General features: G+C 44.7%; 1 long non-coding RNA gene across 2 annotated transcripts in view; it reads left to right on the forward strand.

The window, feature by feature from the left end:
- LOC144770172 (uncharacterized) overlaps positions 1–19,527 on the forward strand; it is a 133,530-nt gene that overhangs the window by 35,305 nt on the left and 78,698 nt on the right. The window contains exon 3 of one of the 2 annotated variants that reach the window (XR_013598817.1): positions 416–616. The exons of the other annotated variant lie outside the window; for it this stretch is intronic. This is a non-coding gene — a long non-coding RNA (uncharacterized LOC144770172). Of the gene's footprint in view, positions 1–415; positions 617–19,527 lie in introns of those variants that run through there. 2 annotated transcript variants of the gene reach the window in all.

Genomic DNA, 19,527 nt, shown 5'->3' on the forward strand with positions numbered 1-19,527 from the left:
CTCCCCCGAGTCGGAGCAATGGCAGGTACGGAAAAAGTGATCAAAAAATGATCAGACCATAATACTGGTTCAATAGCCGTTATCGTAATAGATTTTGTTGAAAAAATCTGGTCTAAAATGTGGCCTTTATTGTGCGTCGGTGTCTGCAAAAATGGAGACAATCCTAGTGTAGCAGTAATGTCACTAAGTTTCATCGCATATAGTGCGATAATGCTTTAAATTAACCAAGCTATGCATGTATGCTTATTGTAAGTTTTCATTGTCGCAAAAACAAAAGAGAAATGGTAAGAAACAACACCTATGTGTAGCTTAAAAGCTATGTAACTACTAACAGGGTACACTTAGAATGGAGGGAAGTAAACAGAAGGGCTTTACTTCAAAATCTAACGTTTAATTGTGTTTGTTTTCATAATAGTTCCCGTTATGGCCTATGCAACCTAAATAAAAATGTACGTTTTGTGAGATTCCAAGAAAGTATATTTCTACACATACGCGACTGCACTCGAGAGATGTATGAGCAGCTTGTGCCTGGGCTGCTGATGTCAAGGCCAGAATGACCTGAAAAGCAGAATGGTGCCAAAATGGAATGTCCGATTTGTGAGCCTGGGAAAGTTGACCAAAGTATGGAATTGACTTTGCGAAAAATTAGACAATGAGGAGATGAGGTGATCTTCATTCACCCCTCGATTGGACCAATGAAAATTGAGTGTGGACCCTAAAGTTTCAAAATTTAGTTAGATAGTTAGGGGAAAAAGTGTATAAAAGAAGCTGTTTGGAAGAGAGAAAAAACGCTTGCTTTGAATTTCTTTCGCACCACGACATGCTGTCGGACTGATCGATTTTTGGGTGCAAAGACTTTGAAATTTTCCTGACTTTAACTTTTGATGGGGACGGAGTCTTGATGGGAGGTGAACATCGAGGAAGATAGAGAGGCTGTCTTTGGGAACTTTGCTGTTTAATCCTGATTTCTTTTTACCAATAAGATGGGTAATATGTCTTTGAATTTTATCATTTCTGGACTATTCTGCTAATAAATCTAAACTAATTGAATTATTCTTATACTTTACTTGAAGTGATTTAAGAAATGCTTCACTAGATTTTCTGAATAAAGATTACATTTCCAAGCGTAAGGCCATGCTAGAAAACTTAAAAGAGAAATAAAAATAAAAAAAATGGAGAATTAAGCGGGTCTTGTTGTCCATCAACTAACTTTTACTAGCTGATCCATTGGCCAAAACAGTGGGGTGCCGTAAATGCTGTTTATGAAATTTAAATACCATGGTGATATCAATAAAATGCATAGGTATATAATGTATAGAATTCAATTTTTAGATGAATTAGGGTACTCCGCTATCCAGCAGCTCATCCTCTGATTTTCGCTGATCTTGGAGCAGTGTGATCTGTGTGAATGAGTGACTGTGCTATGGGCTCCACCGACGAGTGAAGCATGATAGCTCCTGAGTATTCCGTGATGGTTTGAGGGTTGTTTGAGAGCAGCGCTGGATCAGTACACACTAATTTACGTCTGCCCAGGATTTGGCTGTACTCCAACAAAAACAGCCAAATATTCTCCAATCTCATACATCAGTCCTCAAACTAGCAGCACCAACCGACACTAACAGAAAGTGAACGTAACATTTATACTTCGTGCTATGCAGCCACACCCATCCATAATTTCCTGCGTGTTACAGGCAGGTTCTCAACATGAGTGTTGGTTTGTCTGACACATTGCTACCCCAAAAAGTAAATTGCATGATGCACTATGCAGTTGCACTTATGCAGCAATGCTAAGGGTCTCGCAATGGCGGTGATGCGCCAGTTCAGGTCCACACAACAGAGGTGATGAGCAGGTTCCTGATCCACCACCAAAAGCGAGGCACTGGTCACCGGTCGGTTCAACATAAGATGCTTGGCCTCTGCTGGAGCAAGCAACTTAGGCCCACTTCCAAGCATCTAGGACTGGGGTGGCACCACTTTGCGGGACAGGCTGAAAGATGGCTGAGCCCAGGTGCAGAAGCAGGTTGGTGGGAAGTCTTTTATTTCCCCTGAGACTTCAGTTCCGGAGGCCAGCCACCTAGCCCTTGGAGTCACTCTGTGTTCAAAGGATGCATGGCCAGTCCTTCTCACCCTGCAGCTTATCACAGCAGGACTCCAAAGCTCATGAATCCCACAACAAGATTCATATGAGTAACCAGGGCACACACCTGGATGTCAGCGATAGCCATATGTGCATTACAAGGTTGATCCTGGGCCCTCTGCCTCATTCTTTTTGATTCCCTGTTCATCCCAATCTCTCTCTTCCTGAAATGTGTCCAGGCCCCTTCCTTGTGATCTATCACTGACTCATAGAACATTTAGGCAAGCACAGACAGCCTGGCTCTCCCATCCTCTAGTTTATGTCCCACTCAGCTTGCAGCTTTACTGGACTATCAAAATCGGTCTGGTGGGGCTCATCTACTCCTCATGTTTTCCCCCAGGCAAACATGGCCTTACCCAAAAAAGAACATTGGTTCCTTTTTGGAACATGTTATTGTAGAAGTGCAGGCAATTCTGCACTCAAAGTAAATTCACAGCACATTCTGTGTCCAGTACTGTAATCCACATGTATTATGCTACCACCAGCATACTCACATGCAGCACACACACTCAGTCTGCACACACTGTTCAGTACTACAGTCCCTTTGTATTGTAGCACAATCTGTTATTGTACTAGAATCTGACACTTGAACACACACTACCAGCACACACACATTTATCATGTGCACACTGTCCCACATTTCACCCTATGTGTAGTGTATATCGTGCAAGGGCACATGCATTCAGCATATGATTTTATCTTGTACACACTTCCAGACAAACCTGATGTTGGGCAGGGTGAGGAAGACACACAGCAGCAGAAATTTAGTAGAGGTGCATGAGTGAGCCTCCAGCACTTCAGTGACCCAGGGTAGAATATTCATGTTCACTACTACTGATCACTACATGGTATGCTGCTACCACCACACTTGCGCTGTTTTAATCCTGGCGAAGGTAGTAGTGTTCCGCCACTACGAGGGTAGCTTTTAGGGTGCCAGTCTCGGTCCAACAAGACCGCAATCCATGGCACAAGCCTATGGCATAGCACACACATATATTCCATGTTCCCCTATGGAAATACACCAGCATTAGTGATCCAGACAGAAATACATTTGGGGACTTAGGATAGAGGTGCACAACTCTTACCATGCAGGGGACTTTTCTAACTCAACATCCACAATCATTTGCACTTGGATTATGACATACATGCTTCACACATTGCTATATTCCTGAAGTGATGTGATTCTTGGCAAACATCTCCCGTGTCTTACTTTTCAGGTAAATGCTAAACATTGCTACTTCAGTAGTATAGTATGCTTTTGTACGTGCCTTTCAGCCTCCTTGCATTGCTCTGCAAAGCATGGTAACTGTGTTTTGTATCAAGTGTGGATGAATGTAGACCTTGCATCAATCTGCCCTGGAAAGGTGTTACATGTGTGCTTTTTGTGTATCCTTTACACATGCATGATTGCAAAATAAAAAAATGACATTTTGACATCAACATCTAAGGCTAGGCCATGACAGAATGTGTCCCAGGATCTGCGATGGAATCTGCTGCAACATGGTTTCCAGCAAAGTGTTGCCAGTCTGCATGCTAGTTCATATCTGCAACACACATCCATTTGAAGGATGCCTTAGGGACTGACTTATTGGTAGAATTGTGTTCCATCGCATACTGAGGGCCACATTTGATCCACTTTCATGCAGCAGAACACAGAAAGACAGCTTGCTGTGCTATGCTTCTTAATAGAGGGAGGGCAGGAATGCTCCATATATATTTATCCATGGGGCAATACTTCCCTCTCCTTTTCATACAGTGCACTGTATCACATCAGCTTGCTGAGTTGATTTCTTCTTAGTTTGAGATATGCTCCCATGTTTATCAACAGATCAGAAAACAAGAATCATACATGTTGAGGCCTACATCTAGTTGAGAAAATGTGAGTGGCAATAAATGTACCTTAACATTCACACAAAACTACACAATGGATGTGTTCAAATAAATAATTTATTGGATAATAGGTTTGCATATTTTCAGTCATTATTACCATAATTTTCATGTAGTTATGAAACAAATTAGCCACTATGCGATCACGTCTCACACGACCTGCCATTGTGTGCTCAATATATTCTTCCAAATCATCATCCTCTTCATGTTCAGGTGGGATTGCACACTCATAGTCCCATGTTAGACAGATGTTGTGCAATATTGCACAGACTAAAATTATCTTATACACCACAGGAGGTGAGTACAGAAGTCTTCTGCCTGATTTGCCCAGGCAAAGGAAACAGGACTTTAGGACCCCAAGTATTTGCTCAACAACATTCCTGGTTTTGCTCAGAGGAGAGTTATATTTTTTCTGCCCATCCGGGGGTCATAATCCATGGCTGCAAACCATATCCTTGGCCACTTTAAAAGTGGAAGAAGGCAACATTTAATAATTTGGTACATTGTTACTTAAACATAACTAACTACCCATATTTTCTAGAGAAGTGGCAGAGCGTGGCGTTAGCCTCCTTGGCTTAATGCAACTCTCTGCCACGTCTGAAGTGCAGGGCTGTACTACATTTACAACAATATGGTGCAGCCCTATGTTTCCCACTGCGCTAGCGCTAAATGTAGCCGCCTAGCGCCAATGCAGGCACTGTTGCACCATAGTGCAAGGGTGTCTGTGTTGAAGGGAAGGTTGTTTATGTGCAGGAAGTTCACTTCGTAGAGGCACTCAGGCTGTACACGGTCATGTTATAGATCATCACGCACAGCCGAGGGTGAGTGACTATCTCCTTCTGTTCCCAGCTACAAATGTGCTGCTGAACACTAATGCAAAAGACACACAATTGATGGACACTAATGCAGCAGGATTTGCTTCCAGGAGCCACAAATACTGAATTATACCACAGCTGAAGGTAATCTCAGCACAGATGGGTGTGAAGTCAAGGTGCGTGGTCATGCCATTTTCAGAGCACTTCGAATGGGGATCAGGATGGTGACTGCACAACAGCATGGTGTCTCACAGGAGTCTGCATCAACAGTATTTTCTGCTTCTTTACCTTCCAGCTTGTGCTTTTTGACTTGCAGTATGAAGGTAAGAATAAGGAATGTGGGGGGAGTTCCAAGATGGTAGATTAGGTTAATGGCTACCTGCATGAAAAGAAGCTCCATCTGGCAGAATTAATATGTGAGCAAATCCTTACAGATGTCCGATTCCTTGAATGATTGACAGGACTTAGCTCCTGTAAATGCAGTTAGGGGTGTGAATAGTTTTACCGCTTGGGCTCTTCAAGCTTTCCCTTCCTTGAGGAAAGAAATATTTGCCCCTGCTGCGAAATATGAAACCTCTAATGTTTTTTAAGCCAACGTGTTGGCGACCTTGTTCTCACAGCCTGGAAGTTGCACACACTTCCCTCTGAGCCCTCCCTGGAGCGATCAGGCCTCTGAACACCGGCTCCAGTGGCCCTCGGGTGGATGGCCCCGGGCAGTGCTGAAGAGAAAGCAGTAGACGTCCTTCCAGGGTGACCTGCCTGGTGAGCTCCCCCCTACCTGGGGGTGGAGTGGTGTGGCATACCACACACAGCATTAGAGTGCGGCATACACCGTTACCTTGGAAGACGCATTTCCCATTCTAGATTCCCTTGAAACGCCCTGGGACCAATCGAGGGATCCGCATTGTGCAGGCATTACGTGGTGAGGTGCTCTTAGTGCCAATATCGGCCCGTACCCGCTTACATACAACCATCCCCATCCCACAATAACCGACACCACACAAGTTGATGGAGAAAATTGTTGCAGTTTATTAGCATATACATTATGCCAACATGTTGGGTTAACTTACGGGTGATCCAGAGCAGGCCGCCCCTCGCGACCTGCCCACCTGACCGAGCTATAACCCCCCCACGGTGTTAAACCTTAGGGGCGTTATCAGTTTGGGGGAAGGTCTAACCCCTACCCCCGGCGAACCTCTCGTTCGCCCATTTACTCAAACCCCCCCCCTCGGGGGCAGAGCGTTGGCAACCCCCGGTTGCTCAGGTACACAACCGCCCGAAGGACTAACGGGGCGCCGTCAGTCCCCCAGGATCCTTTTACCGTGCAGTCCGGGTCCGCGCTGCGGGATTCTCCCGAGGTGTGGGGCGAGGGTCTACACGCCGCTGCACAGGAACAAAAGAGGACGCCTTACCCTCGCCCCTCGGGCTATATAGCCCTCCCCCCTCTCCCTCAGGACAGGAAATTACCTCACGTGTGGGGAATCCCAGGTTGACCACTGGCTGACCACCGAGTCAGCCAACCACTAGACCGCTCAGGGTCCGTGCCATCCTATGGCACTAAGGATGGCCGCCCTCGCAGGTAGCCACCTTTGGTGTCCCGGGGCAGCCTGACATTAACGTTCGTTTAGATTTGAAACTGCCAGGGCCCTTGCATTGCAAAACCAAACCCCAAAGTTACTTGGACCACCCAGAATGTGTGCAGCGTTAGCAAGGATTCAGTTTTATGAAAAGCAAAGCCAGATGGCGACCTGAGTTCTTCTAGGCAGTGCTTTGTTGGTCCCTCAGGAAAGGCTGTCGGTGTCACTAACTCCTGAAGTCAAAGGGTTCCCCAGGGGCTGCGCTTGGCACAGACCGCACACTACCGTGGCACCCTCCATCCGTGCTGCCCCAGTGCCGTCTGCTTTCTGAAAACATACTCGACGCTCAGTTACATTTTTTGCTGTCACTCGTGCACTTGCTGCCACCTAGGGGCCATGGCACAACAAACAGCACATATATTGTTCACTGAGAATTTGAAGTCCAGTAGGTTAATCATTTGAGATAGATTTAATATCAAAACACCATAACTAAGTGTGGGCAGCAATACTTAGACCGCTCGTGGAACTCCATGGAATTTGGCAGGGTTTTTTGGTAACTTTACAAGCTCTGCCCACCCGTAGTCATAAGCAGTGTATTCCATGGGCATAAGTTATAGTTAGCTCATGTAAATATAGCTGCTGAATTTCTATTGTTTTTTGCATGTATAATCTGAGCCTAACTATAAAGTCCCGGTAACCTTTGTTTTTTTTCAGTGAATTTCTAATTTTTTTTAATTCTATTACCTAACTATAATGTCTCTGTAACCTTTGTTTTTGTAGCGAATTTTGAAGGTTTTAAAATGTTATTTCCTACATGTAACCTTTGAGAGTGGGTGTGTGAGTGGCTGTATAGGTCAGTGAGTTGGTGTGTGAGTGGCTGTAGCGTTCTTTGGGTGGGTGTGTTAGTGGTTTTGTGGCTATGTGAGTGGGTCTGTGAGTGTGTGTGTGAGAGTTCATGTGTGGGCCATTCACTGGGTGTGAGTGTTTGAGTGGTTCTGTGAGTGGGTTTATGATTGGGTCTGTGAGTGGGTGTGTGAGTGCCTGCATGGTTCTGTGGGTGGAAGGGTAAATGCCTGCGTAGGTTTGTGAGTGGGTGTGTGTCTGCCTTGGTGGGTCTGTAAATGGGGGTGAGAGTACCAATGTGCTTGTCTGAATGGGTCTGAAAGTGTTTCTTTTTCAAAGTGCATCAAGATTCGTGGAATCGTCACAAATTTGCATAGGGTCGGCACTGAGTCTTGCAGGGGATCTGCGATTCCCCAAGTGGAAAAAAACCTGATATAACTCAATTTTGTACCCAACATAGGTCCCACTCACACTCCTTTAACACACCCATGGGGTCAGAGTACCTCTACCTTGACCACATTAATCACCTTCCCGAAAAAGTTTGAAGCCCCAGGACCATTCCCTGTTATGTAAAATGGCGGCCGCAACCTCCCGGTCGGGTTGTAGTCAGCCAATCACAGTGTTGCAGTGGCGCGTGACTTTGCGGATCCACAACAGAGTATCCATGGAGGGTCTGGGTCCCTAGATATCTATATTTCTTTTTTCTTTAAGAACTCTGCAACTACTGAATGGATTTACACCAAATCATAAAAAAGGCTCAATAGCTCCCTCTACCCCATATTTGATGTAATTCTGTCCATTAGTTCGGGCTGTAGTCCTGTTCAAAGTCCCTTAGAGACATTGAAAGGGAAACACACCTTTTTTAACCCTCCTCCCCCCCCCTCTGTTCCCGACCTCAGCTTGACAGATCACTGCAAAACTTTCCATTCAGAACTAAACATACTGTGGCACTTTTGGGGGGAAAATCTTGAAATGGTCCGTCCAACAAAGTCACAGTTACAAGCAAGTCAAAAGACGCTTTTACTTTGGAAACCAGGTCCTAAATAAACTACCTACTGGAACCAGAAGCAGGATAGTAGGATCTATCTATCTATCTATCTATCTATCTATCTATCTATCTATCTATCTATCTATCTATCTATCTATCTATCTATCTATCTATCTATCTATCTATCTATCTATCTATCTATCTATCTCTATCTTTCTGTCTATTTTTATATATTTATATATCCATATATATATATACACACACACACACACACACACACACACACACACACACACACACACATATATCTGCTATTGCGTTCTATAAACAAAGGCCACAAATAAGATTCTTTCATGTCAAAGTGAGTTCTCACGCAGAAGCATAAAGTGCATGACCGTTTCAGCTCCTTCAACACAACATTCACATAGGTAAGTAGCAGTAGGATCCTTAGGTCAATTTTTAAGATAGCCAAGGACTGGAAGAGTTTTCTGAAGTCTGCTTCTAAGTGCATTAAAATTAAGGGTGGGCAGAACTCGCGGCGTTTTAATCCATGGAATTCCATGGAGGTACCTAAAAACTCAGCGAGGATCTACAACATTCCGCAAGTGCCAGAATTTCGGCCCATTGCGCTGCTCATCCTGATTTTTAGCACCAGGAGCTTGTCCCACACTCTAAAATCAGTTCGAAACTGCAACATACCAGAGGGCACTACTTCTTTCTGTCACTTGAGTAGATTCTATACTCAAGAGGCAGCTTTCGCTATGCGAGCGGCAACTTTGTTAATGTGAGCTGCAGCTACCTGCCGCGACTGCCTCTGTAGAGAGATCTCACCAGGAGGCAGTCTACTGCACTTTTTTTCTTGCTTGCGCTTGCCATCTTAACGTTGGCGAGCTGCATGCAAGAAAAACTCTGCCACGCAGTGGTTAGCAGGGTTGTTGCCAAACTCTGCACTCCAAGCGGAGCACAGAGAGGACAAAACTCCACGAACTCTGCAGGCAGAGCGGAGTTTACCACCCACCCATAGTTAAAATCTGGCCATCATCCATCCTCTTCAGTTCAAAGTCGTTTGCCAAAGATTTTTCTCATTCCATCCAGTAATGAAATTGAGCAATAATCAGTGCAGTCGTTACATGACCCTTACATATGTAAGGCTGATCTTCATGATACAGAAACCTCCTCATGTGTCCAAATTGCATTACTTGCAGATGTTAATGTGGGTGACCAATGGAAAGGGTTGTTCTGGTATATGTCTGATGGAATTATGTCCTGAACTGGTGCTTTCAGGGGTTTTTGACTGTAGAAGGCCTCATAGCCCTCGTCTTCATTAAATTATCACGTACAAGGAACAATAATCCAGCCTCTGAGGATGTGTCTGTCTGTTGATTTAGCAGTGTTTCTGTTCAGTTAGACCTCATCCATCATACCTATTTTGGGAACCTACTTCTGTTACGTGGCAGAGAAATACTGTATCCAAAATGATGTAATAATGTTTGTTTATAGGTTTCTGGCATGACAATCCCTCCCCCATTATTCCAAGTCCCAGATAGTTTTGTGTTCTTTTCTTTGAGTGTTGCCTTAAGGGTCTCCCATGCTTTGGGTCTCATGGCACTTCCTGTCCCTGGTTAAGCGCTTGGATTCTTGCCTCACATTTTTACCTGCTCTTCCTTGTCTGAGTTAGTATGTCTGCCTTTCATAGCAACTGCAAGAGCTTGTTTGAGCTCAAAACCTGCACAATTCTAAACATCAAGCTGTATTGATCTGCGTGTTCAGTATGCTTCCTTAGTCTGCAAGGTTTTTTTTGCAGCAAGTTTTTTTTTGCAGCATTTTGAGAAGATGAATTGCATTTCTAGCTCATGTATCCTTTGCTTTTGTAAGGTTAAGCTGTAGGTGATCACACTCTTCATTTATTGGCAGTTTGAATATTTTCTGGGGCATGAATGGCTAAACCATGTTCTGCCTGTTTGATTTTATGGGCTAATTTGTAGAATGTAGGTAAAGTTGTTTTGATGGGCAAATGGGGGAGCTGTGGAAAAGTAAATTTTGCCATGTTCTGTGTCCCTACGTGTCCCCCATCTTATGCTATGTGTGCATGATTAATATGCATATGTATTCCCCATGTTTGATTAAAGACGCAATTACAGTTGTGTCCATCTCTAGTATGCCAGTTCCCAGTTCTCGTGAAAGCTACGAGTATTAGGCCTATGTAAAGTTACGTTGCCACGTTTCCCAGTGTGCACGTTATTCCATGGTAAAGTCCCCGTTTCTAGGTCTCAAAAGGGCCCGGACACCAGATTCAGCTCCTGTCTCCTGAACCCTCGCTGAGGAGCGATACAGCCCCCACCTGTATCCTCGACCCTTCACTCACTTCCTGCCTCACAGTGCCCGGCTCGGCCTGGCTCTGCCTACGAGTCTGCCAAGAGTATGTTATGATTCTAGTTATCAGTCCAGCCCTCCTTCTCTGCATTCCTAAGCTACTGAATCGCATCAATAGTTTCAGTCATCGTCTAGCCTTTACGTCTCCATGTAAGAGAAATACTGTATTTATGGTCATTTAATATTCTTCATCACGCACTACATGTAGAATAATGCATGCACCAGTCTTAGAGTCTGTTAGCCTCTCCCCTCCTGACTCTTAGTTTATATCAACATGTCCTCTAAACATTAGATACTAGATAGGGTTTAGGTACATGTCGCCCTGACTCTCCAGACTTCAGTCTCTACTCCTAGCGCAGAGTTCATAGCCCCCAGCTTCTCCTAGTAACACGTCATTGTCAGTTTGCGCGCACCATTAGGTTAGAGGTCCCGGCTCCTTAGGTAGCCCCCTCCATGTTTCCGCCCCATTTATGACATATTCTGTTACGTTTACATCACATGTCTATGTATACGCCTCTTGTTACACCCACTTTCACCCTTATCTTTCGCGACTGCTATTGACCACACCCACTGCTCCGCCTACTGTATTCACTGTAATGCAATTGTTTTAGTATATATGCTTGTGCACTGTTATTAAATGTTACCCATTCCCTTACGCCAGTCCAATCCTGTCCCAGGCAGCGCTGCCATCCTATTCTTGTGCAGGTTGTCCTGTTCCTGTCCTTTATGCTGTATTAAACCTGCAAACTCCTACTACCTCGAATCTTGACTCTTATTTATTGAGCTATCTGTTATTGCTATGTCCAGTCAAACCTAGATCCGGTATTATTTATTTATATACCACATAATGGCGCCCGAACAGGGACTTGCCCTTTCCCCACGCGCCGGTGAAGCCACGCCGGCCCCCTGACCCTCTGCAGCCGTGACGGAACCATACCGTGCACGTGCAGATATTTCTGCTTCAAGTATCCCTCAGGCCCACGGAGGAGACGGAGGTGGCGGTCCAGCATCCAGACGAGGCGGTGGAGGAACGCGGCGAGTCCCGACCAGAGCCCAAGCCGAGAGTCCAAGGTCCGAGGTATCCGGAGGCCCACCCGTAACAGAAGTCCGAAGTCCGTCCGTCCGGCGTCGAAGCAGTCCAGTCCAGTCCGAGGCCTTCCGTTCTTGCTGCCCGGTGAGTACCGTTGCTGGGGTAGTATCTAGACAGGGTCAATTTAATTGTCTCTGGTCCGTGGGGTTTGGTGGTACACAGATCCCAAAACGAAGTGTCCACTTCGGTGGATGCGGGTCCTGACGTGTCTCTTTATGAGACCGGTAAGTTTCGTACTGTTTTAGCAGTGCATCTAGTTTCTGTTCTAGTCAGTTCTGTTTTCGAGGAAATTCATGTATTCTGTTTTCCGTATTCCAGGTAGTATTCTGTTCGAACTGTTATTTTAAATGTTCTTCATGTATTTTTAATGTCGTGGTACGAAAGTGGTGTAATTATCGTGTTCATTGTGTATTGTATTGTGTCTAGATTACAGTTCCGTCATGCCGTTGTTCTCGAAACTACGTCAGTTGAAAACTAGAAAAGGTCTATTAGAAGCAGCAGTTCCTGTCCCGCCTAGGGACAGTCCAGGTCACTTTATGTATCAGAAGCATGGCATTAGTGCCATATTATATCTAGATTTATGGGTGGAGTACACCAAAGAGTTAGAAGAAAAGTATAGATGGCCCGTATCAGGTACGTGGGATGCCGAGTGCATCATGCGAGTAGAAGAAGCATTATGGAAAAAGAAAGCCAGACAGTCACAGAAAGATGCCATCGAGTTATGGCGCAAAGAATCTCATAAAAGAACCGAAAAAGAAATCAGAAAGTCAGAACTAAGTAGAGAATCCTTAGAACGAGCCCAAGAAAGGGAACTAATCGAGATAGGTGAACGAGTTAAAACCGAACAGTCAGACAGACAGAGGAATGCCCTTATTAAGGGTATGTACCCTCTCCTTGCCGAGGGCTTGCCAAAAGCAACCCCGGAGGCATCCAGTAATTTCCCGCCACCATTAGTTCCGATCAAGCTACGTCACAAACCGACCGCAGCTGATATTTTTATTTCGTCCTATTTGGACGACACAGTCCCAGAATATGCAAATCCTGTTCCGCCAGCTCCTGTAAATAATGTAAATCCTGCTCCTCCAGTCACCGGAGTACCTGTTACGGTACCCCCGGTCCAGCCCACATTACAATTTCCCGCCGCGCCAGCACGAAGAGTATCAGTCGACGATTCTAGTTTAGGGGCCGCAGGAGGAGGTCCTCCTGGTACCCCGCCGCCACACCAACGAGTAACGTTAGTCGAGTTACATGAAAGTGCGTTACAGCGTACGCCCAAATATAAGTCCGTTGCAGAAATCCGACGAGCCCTTACTGAATGCCGCTATGATCCAGTTGCAGGTGATGATAGTACAGTTATATATTCCATCCGTGTAAGACGGGTGACCGGGTATTTGGACACCCTACCGAATATGAAAGAAGATCTAGACAGAATATATCGTTTCATCCGTACAGGGGATGATCCAGAAAGTATTGGCGAAGCCATGTCTCAAAGGAAAGCTGAGATCCAGCTCATGGTATTAAAGTTTCTGATTAATTGTTTAATAAGAGAACAAGATTATCCGACCAAAGATCCGGCCGAAATGAGAATCCTGACAAGGTGGAGTGATAATATAGCCAAGGGTAAACACAGAACTATCAGTAGTATAGAGAGTATGTACAAGAGAATTCGTAAGGAAATAATAAAGTTACACGAACAACGTAAAGCAGCACAAGTAAGCGAGAAAGAGAATGACTCTTCTACTGAAGAGGTAGACGACGAGAATCCCGCCAGAATAGCGTATGTAGGTAGAACTAGACTTTCCGACGGACATTCATGTCTAGACTACAAGAAAACTGTTCCTCATCCAGCACCAGAGCAAGGTTCTCTAGAACAAGTATTTCAAGCTACCGATCATATTCTGAAATCACGAATCGGTTACAGTGAGTTAAGTACTATGCATGAACAAGAACTAGCCCGATCAGCAGTCCGATGGACTACTGATTCTACCACTTTTCCAGATGAAATAGTGGCACAAATGTTTCTGAAACTGCCCCCAGCCGAGCAGCGACTGGTGGGTATGTATATGATCCAGCACCTCATTACATTGTATGAGGGTCAGCATTCTGATCCAGGTCCGTTACACGATGTCCTGAACGAGTTACTCCAGTATAGATGGAAAGGTCTAGGTACCGATTTAATTAGTGTTATTCTAGAACAGCGCCACAAATATAGAACGTTCCTGAACCCGCATTTTGTTCATGTCTCACCTCCAGAAAGTAAACCGTTTTACATAGATAGACAGAATCCGTTACGAGAAGTACACCCAGTCAGGACAGCAGATGGTGAAATGCAAAGAGTATTTGTTTACACCCCGATTACAAAGATGGAACTCTTAGAGATGAAGAAATTAATTCCCTGTCATGACAAAGATCCAGCAGGGTTCCACCGAGAATTAAAGGACATGCTCCGTATGGGAGAATACACGTATCCAGATATAATTAAAATGTTAAAAGTCCTGTTGCCCGCAGGGGTATATGAAAAACTCAAGGAAAAGGAATGGGAGGTGGGAGAGAAAAAGATCGATTGGGCAGTTCTAGAAGCTGAAGATAAGATACGAGTACCAGGTACCGGTCTAGGAGAGAAATGTAAAGAATTACCTGAATTGTTAATACAAGTTTTGCCAAGATTATTAGCGACTAAAAAGGAAGACTGGGATGCAATCTCAGCCTGTAAACAGAAACAAGACGAAGACACTAGTGATTTTTATTCTAGATTTGAGAAATGCTTTATTATAAACAGTGGCCTCAAGACAAGTAGCGAGTCATACCCTCATTTTTTTTTTACTAAATTAGTTGAGAATTCAAGTCCACAAGTTAAGAACCGAGTTTTGAAAGTCGAAAGTACATGGCAAGCTAATACCCCGTCCCAGATGTTACAGATGCTTCAGTATCACCAGAATAGAATCAGAGAAGAGCAAGATCATGAGAGAAAACGTATGAAAGACACGAAAATGAAAGTACTAGTTGCACAATCTGTTCCTCAAGACAGTCAGAAGAGGGGTCCGACTCAAGCCAGTCATCCTGCAGCTCCCGTTAAAGGGACATGCAATTATTGTAAACAGCCAGGTCATTTCATAAACGAGTGTGTAGTTCTGAAACACAACATAGCTACCGGTAAGACTAAAGAAAGACCACGTCCGCCTAGACAAGAACAAGTTTCACAGACTTCTCAGCCACAGAATGCACAACAGACAGTTCCAGCACCGCAGCCTATTGCTGCAACACAGCATGTTACACAGCAGATGTACCAGTATGCACAGTCCGAGTATCCAGAGTATCAGCCATATTCATGAAACAGCCTAGAGAGGGAGGTAGGCTTGCCTCTCATCGAGATTCCTGTAGATCAAGAAGGTCCCTATGTTCATAGTCAAGTATTAGGGAAAGACAGAAAGTTTCTGATTGATACAGGGGCAAGTAGGACGACCATTAGTCACGCCGAAGTTCCAGGGGCTCCGCTCTCAGGCTCTAGAAATGTTTCCCTTGGATTTTCAGGAAAGCCTATTGTAAACGAGATATCTAAGCCAGTTACTCTAGAAGTAGGTCCATTGTCCCGCACTACTGATCTGTTACTTACAAAGTCATGTCCAGAAAATCTGTTAGGTATTAAAACACTGAAAGAATTAGGTGCAGTTATTTGCTGCTCCCCAGAGGGAATACGACTGTTTCTACGTGACTTCAAGGGTCACTATGTATTACGAGATTTTGATCCGAGATTGTCCAATGTTCCGCAGCATCTATGGGCGCAAGGTCCAACTGATGTAGGTTATATGCAAATCACACCCCATCGTGTGACTCTCAAACCAGGTGTAGTGTTACCACGAATCAGACAGTACAGATTGCCACCTGAGGCTGTAACAGCCTTATCCAAAATTATTGACGAGCTCATGGCTCAAGGAGTAGTTGTAGAAACTGACTCCAATGTATGTAATTCTCCGATCATTCCAGTCATGAAACGTACTGATCCAAATGCACCCCCAGTATATCGATTAGTGATTGACCTTCGAGAACTCAATAAATGTATTATTCCTCAGTACCCAGTTGTCCCAGATATTTCTTCCCTATTGACAGCCATTGATTCCGAAGCCTCATTTTTTACAGTCATAGACCTCAAGAACGCGTTTTTCAGTGTCCCCATTCATCCAGACAGCCAGTTTCTTTTCAGATTCTGTTTAAATGGAAGGAGCTACCAATTTACACGAGCTCCTCAAGGTTTCGCAGAAAGTCCTAGTATTTACAGTCAAGCACTTAAGAGACAACTAGACAATATTCACATGCCAACTGACACTGCCCTGCTCCAGTATGTCGATGATCTACTGATCACAGCCCGTTCTGAACGTGCTTGTGAGCGTGCGTCACTTACAGTCTTGTATTTTCTCGCCGAGATGGGGCACAAGGTGTCCCCTTCGAAGCTTCAATTCTGTGTCCAGCAAGTGATCTATTTAGGCCACTTACTGTCCAAGAGGGGTAGGCAGTTGACACCAGACCGTATCCAGTTAATAGCGAGTCTTCCTCAGCCCAAGACCCAGAAGGAGGTATGCGCTTTTATCGGCCTCACTTCTTACTGCAGACAATGGATTCCTCAGTATGCATTTCTAGCCAAGCCACTGATACAGTTAACGACACAGGAGGCAGCCGTATCGACTGTCCTCCCTTGGACATCTGAACATACACTTAGTTTCAATGAGTTAAAGAACGCTTTATGCCAAGCTCCTGTTCTAGCTACACCGAACTACAGTAAGCCTTTTACACTTTTCATCACTGAACGTGAAGGTACAGCATTATCTGTTCTCACACAAGATCAAGCAGGACAATACAAGCCCTGTGCTTATTTCTCGAGCACACTAGATCCTGTAGCCCAGGCTCTGCCTGCGTGCCTCAAGTCAGTTGCAGCCACAGCACTAGCTATCAGACAAAGTGATTCCATAGTAATAGGACATTCCTTGACAGTACAAGTTCCACACTCCGTGGAGGTTCTTTTAAATCGAACACAGACTCAGCACTTGACAATTGCACGTTTAACAGGTTATGAACTGACACTGTTCCAGCCACACATAGAAATCAGACGCTGCAACGTTCTAAATCCTGCTACACTGTTACCGTCAGTTAATTCGAATCCTGCCACACACGACTGTGTGGAAGTAGTTAATATTATGACAAAGCCAAGACAAGATCTGACAGATATTCCATTACCAGATCCCGACCTGACACTTTATGTGGATGGTTCATGTATGAGAACAAGTACAGGAGAACTAGTAGCCGCGTATGCAGTGACTACAGACACTGAAGTTATAGAAACACACCGTATTGACACCCTGTCTGCTCAAGCAGCAGAGCTAGTTGCTCTGACACAAGCCTGCATACACGCCAAGAACCTGAAAGTTAATGTTTACACAGATTCACGCTACGCATTTGGAGTCGTACACGACTTTGGAGTGCTCTGCCAGGAGAGAGGTTTCATGACTTCTCATGGAACCAAGATTCAGCATGGTCTCCTTATTCAAGCTCTGTTGGATGCCATACACTTACCGACATCTATTGCTATCATGAAATGCAAAGCACATACGAAAGTTACTGACACTATTTCTCAAGGTAATGATCTAGCAGATCGCACAGCCAAGCTTACAGCTCAGACTCCAGACATTCCAGTTAATCCGATACAGACACATACTCTAGAACAGACTACTTGTATGACAGTTAAGGACCCCACTCAAGATGTCATAGATATCCAGTTACATGCTACTCCCGATGAAATCAAGAAATGGTCCGAACAAGGAGGGGTCCAGACAGATCAGGGATGGGTAACGAAGGGTAGAGCCACATGGTTTCTCCCCGACTCTATGGTTCAAGTCATTATCAATACCGCACATAGTCCAGCACATTTAGGAGAAAAAGCTATGTTAGACAGTATCCAGAACATTTGGTTTAACAAGCATTTACGAGCTGCAGCCAAGCAGAAAGTCCGTACCTGTATGATATGTTGCCAGTTTAATCCAGGTAAAAGTGTCCCGGTGGAACAAGGTGGATTCCAGCCCCCTGACCACCCTTTTGAAGTCCTCCAGATGGATTATATTCAGATGGAGCGATGTCGAGGTTTCAAGTATGTCCTTGTAGTTGTATGCGCTTTGTCCAGATGGACAGAGGCATATCCAGTCCCAGATTACACAGCCGCGACCACTGCCAAGCAGTTGGTTCGTGAATTCTTCCCCCGTTATGGACTCCCTAGGGTCGTATATTCTGACAACGGCCAGCCATTCTCATCTGAGCTTATGAAACATGTTTCCCTTTTGTTAGGGTACCAGTGGAAGTTCCATTGTGTACGCCATCCTGAAGCAGCCGGTCTAGTAGAGAGACATAATCAGACCCTGAAAATCCGTATTGCTAAAATATGTAAAGAGAAAGGTGTGGACTGGCTAGTAGCTCTGCCAGTCGCTTTGTTTTATATGCGCATGGTCGCACATTCCAGATCAGGTCTGTCCCCGTACGAGGTCGTATTCGGCCGCCCCCCTAATATGTGGGGTACACCTAGACCCCGAAGTATTACCGGTGTTTCAAGTAATATGCTGACAGATTACCTAGCTTCCTTGATGTCTGCCCTACACTCTTGTCGTTCACAGGTTACCGCTGCATTTCCAGACAATACCGAGGTGGCACCGCATGACATCGTTCCCGGATGCATGGTTCTTGTCCGGAATTTTGATCGTTCAAGTCCGCTGGAGCCTCGCTGGAAGGAGCCAAAGCAGGTCCTCCTGGCCACCCGTACTGCCGTCAAGCTGGAAGGCAGGAAGGGCTGGGTCCACCTGTCTCATGTGAAAAGATTTTACGGACTAAAGACTGTTTCCAAGAACATTTCCGAGGATTTCAAAGATTGCCAAAGTACTATTCTTAAGGACTGTCCCGCAAAAGACAATGATACAGATCCCTCCCTGTTAGAGAAAACTCCGCAGCAGGAGTATAAGAAAAAATTAAGGTCTAGTAAAATAAGTCAGCCAGTTTGATTGTCTAAGTCCTCCCCTAGGTGAAACGGTTAGACCGGTTTCTGACATGTATATAATAGACCCCCATAGAGAGAGAGTTAGTGAGAACTCTAAAAGTTGCACTATTATTTTATGTTTTCTGCTATATCTCAGCCTTATGATTACCTGCACAAGTTATGCATTTTATTTGTATTTTCCAGTTTCTCATGTAAATAAGTCTGCTAATGCTACAGTAGAGCACACGTTTAGTGATCTACCTCCTCATGAACTCTCATATCGTCTTGCTATGCGTAATAATTCCTTTATCCGCATGTTACATTATTCACACCAGACCAGCAATGTCACTAATTGTTGGGTGTGTGGTCGACTCCCCCCTTTCCAGACACCGAAGGGAGTTCTGCCACTGTTTCCTTATCCATTTTCACATAACGGTTCATTTGGAGCATGGTCCACGTTAACGTCATCCTCAACAGATATGTCTTTTCTTAACAGTACATGTTTCCCAGACAAGCAAGGTCTTCCCCACAGAACAGGGTTAGATCTAGAAAATGAAGTTTATAATTTAGGTAATTATTCTTCGAATTTCATGGTCCTGAATGTTCAGTCTGATACTACTCCAGACTTACCCTCTATGTCAGTATTACCAGTAAAAGGCGAATTATGTGTCCGAAATAATGGTTCCGTACATGTCGGCCATAGTGATTGTACTACTATTGTCAAGTATAGTGACAGTAGGAAATCTATTTTCAAAGCTTCACGTCATTCTTATTTTGTTTGTGGTCAGACCGCATATGTTCGTCTGCC

The sequence above is a fragment of the Lissotriton helveticus genome, chromosome 7 (genome assembly GCF_964261635.1).
Source record: "Lissotriton helveticus chromosome 7, aLisHel1.1, whole genome shotgun sequence".
NCBI lineage: Eukaryota > Metazoa > Chordata > Amphibia > Caudata > Salamandridae > Lissotriton > Lissotriton helveticus.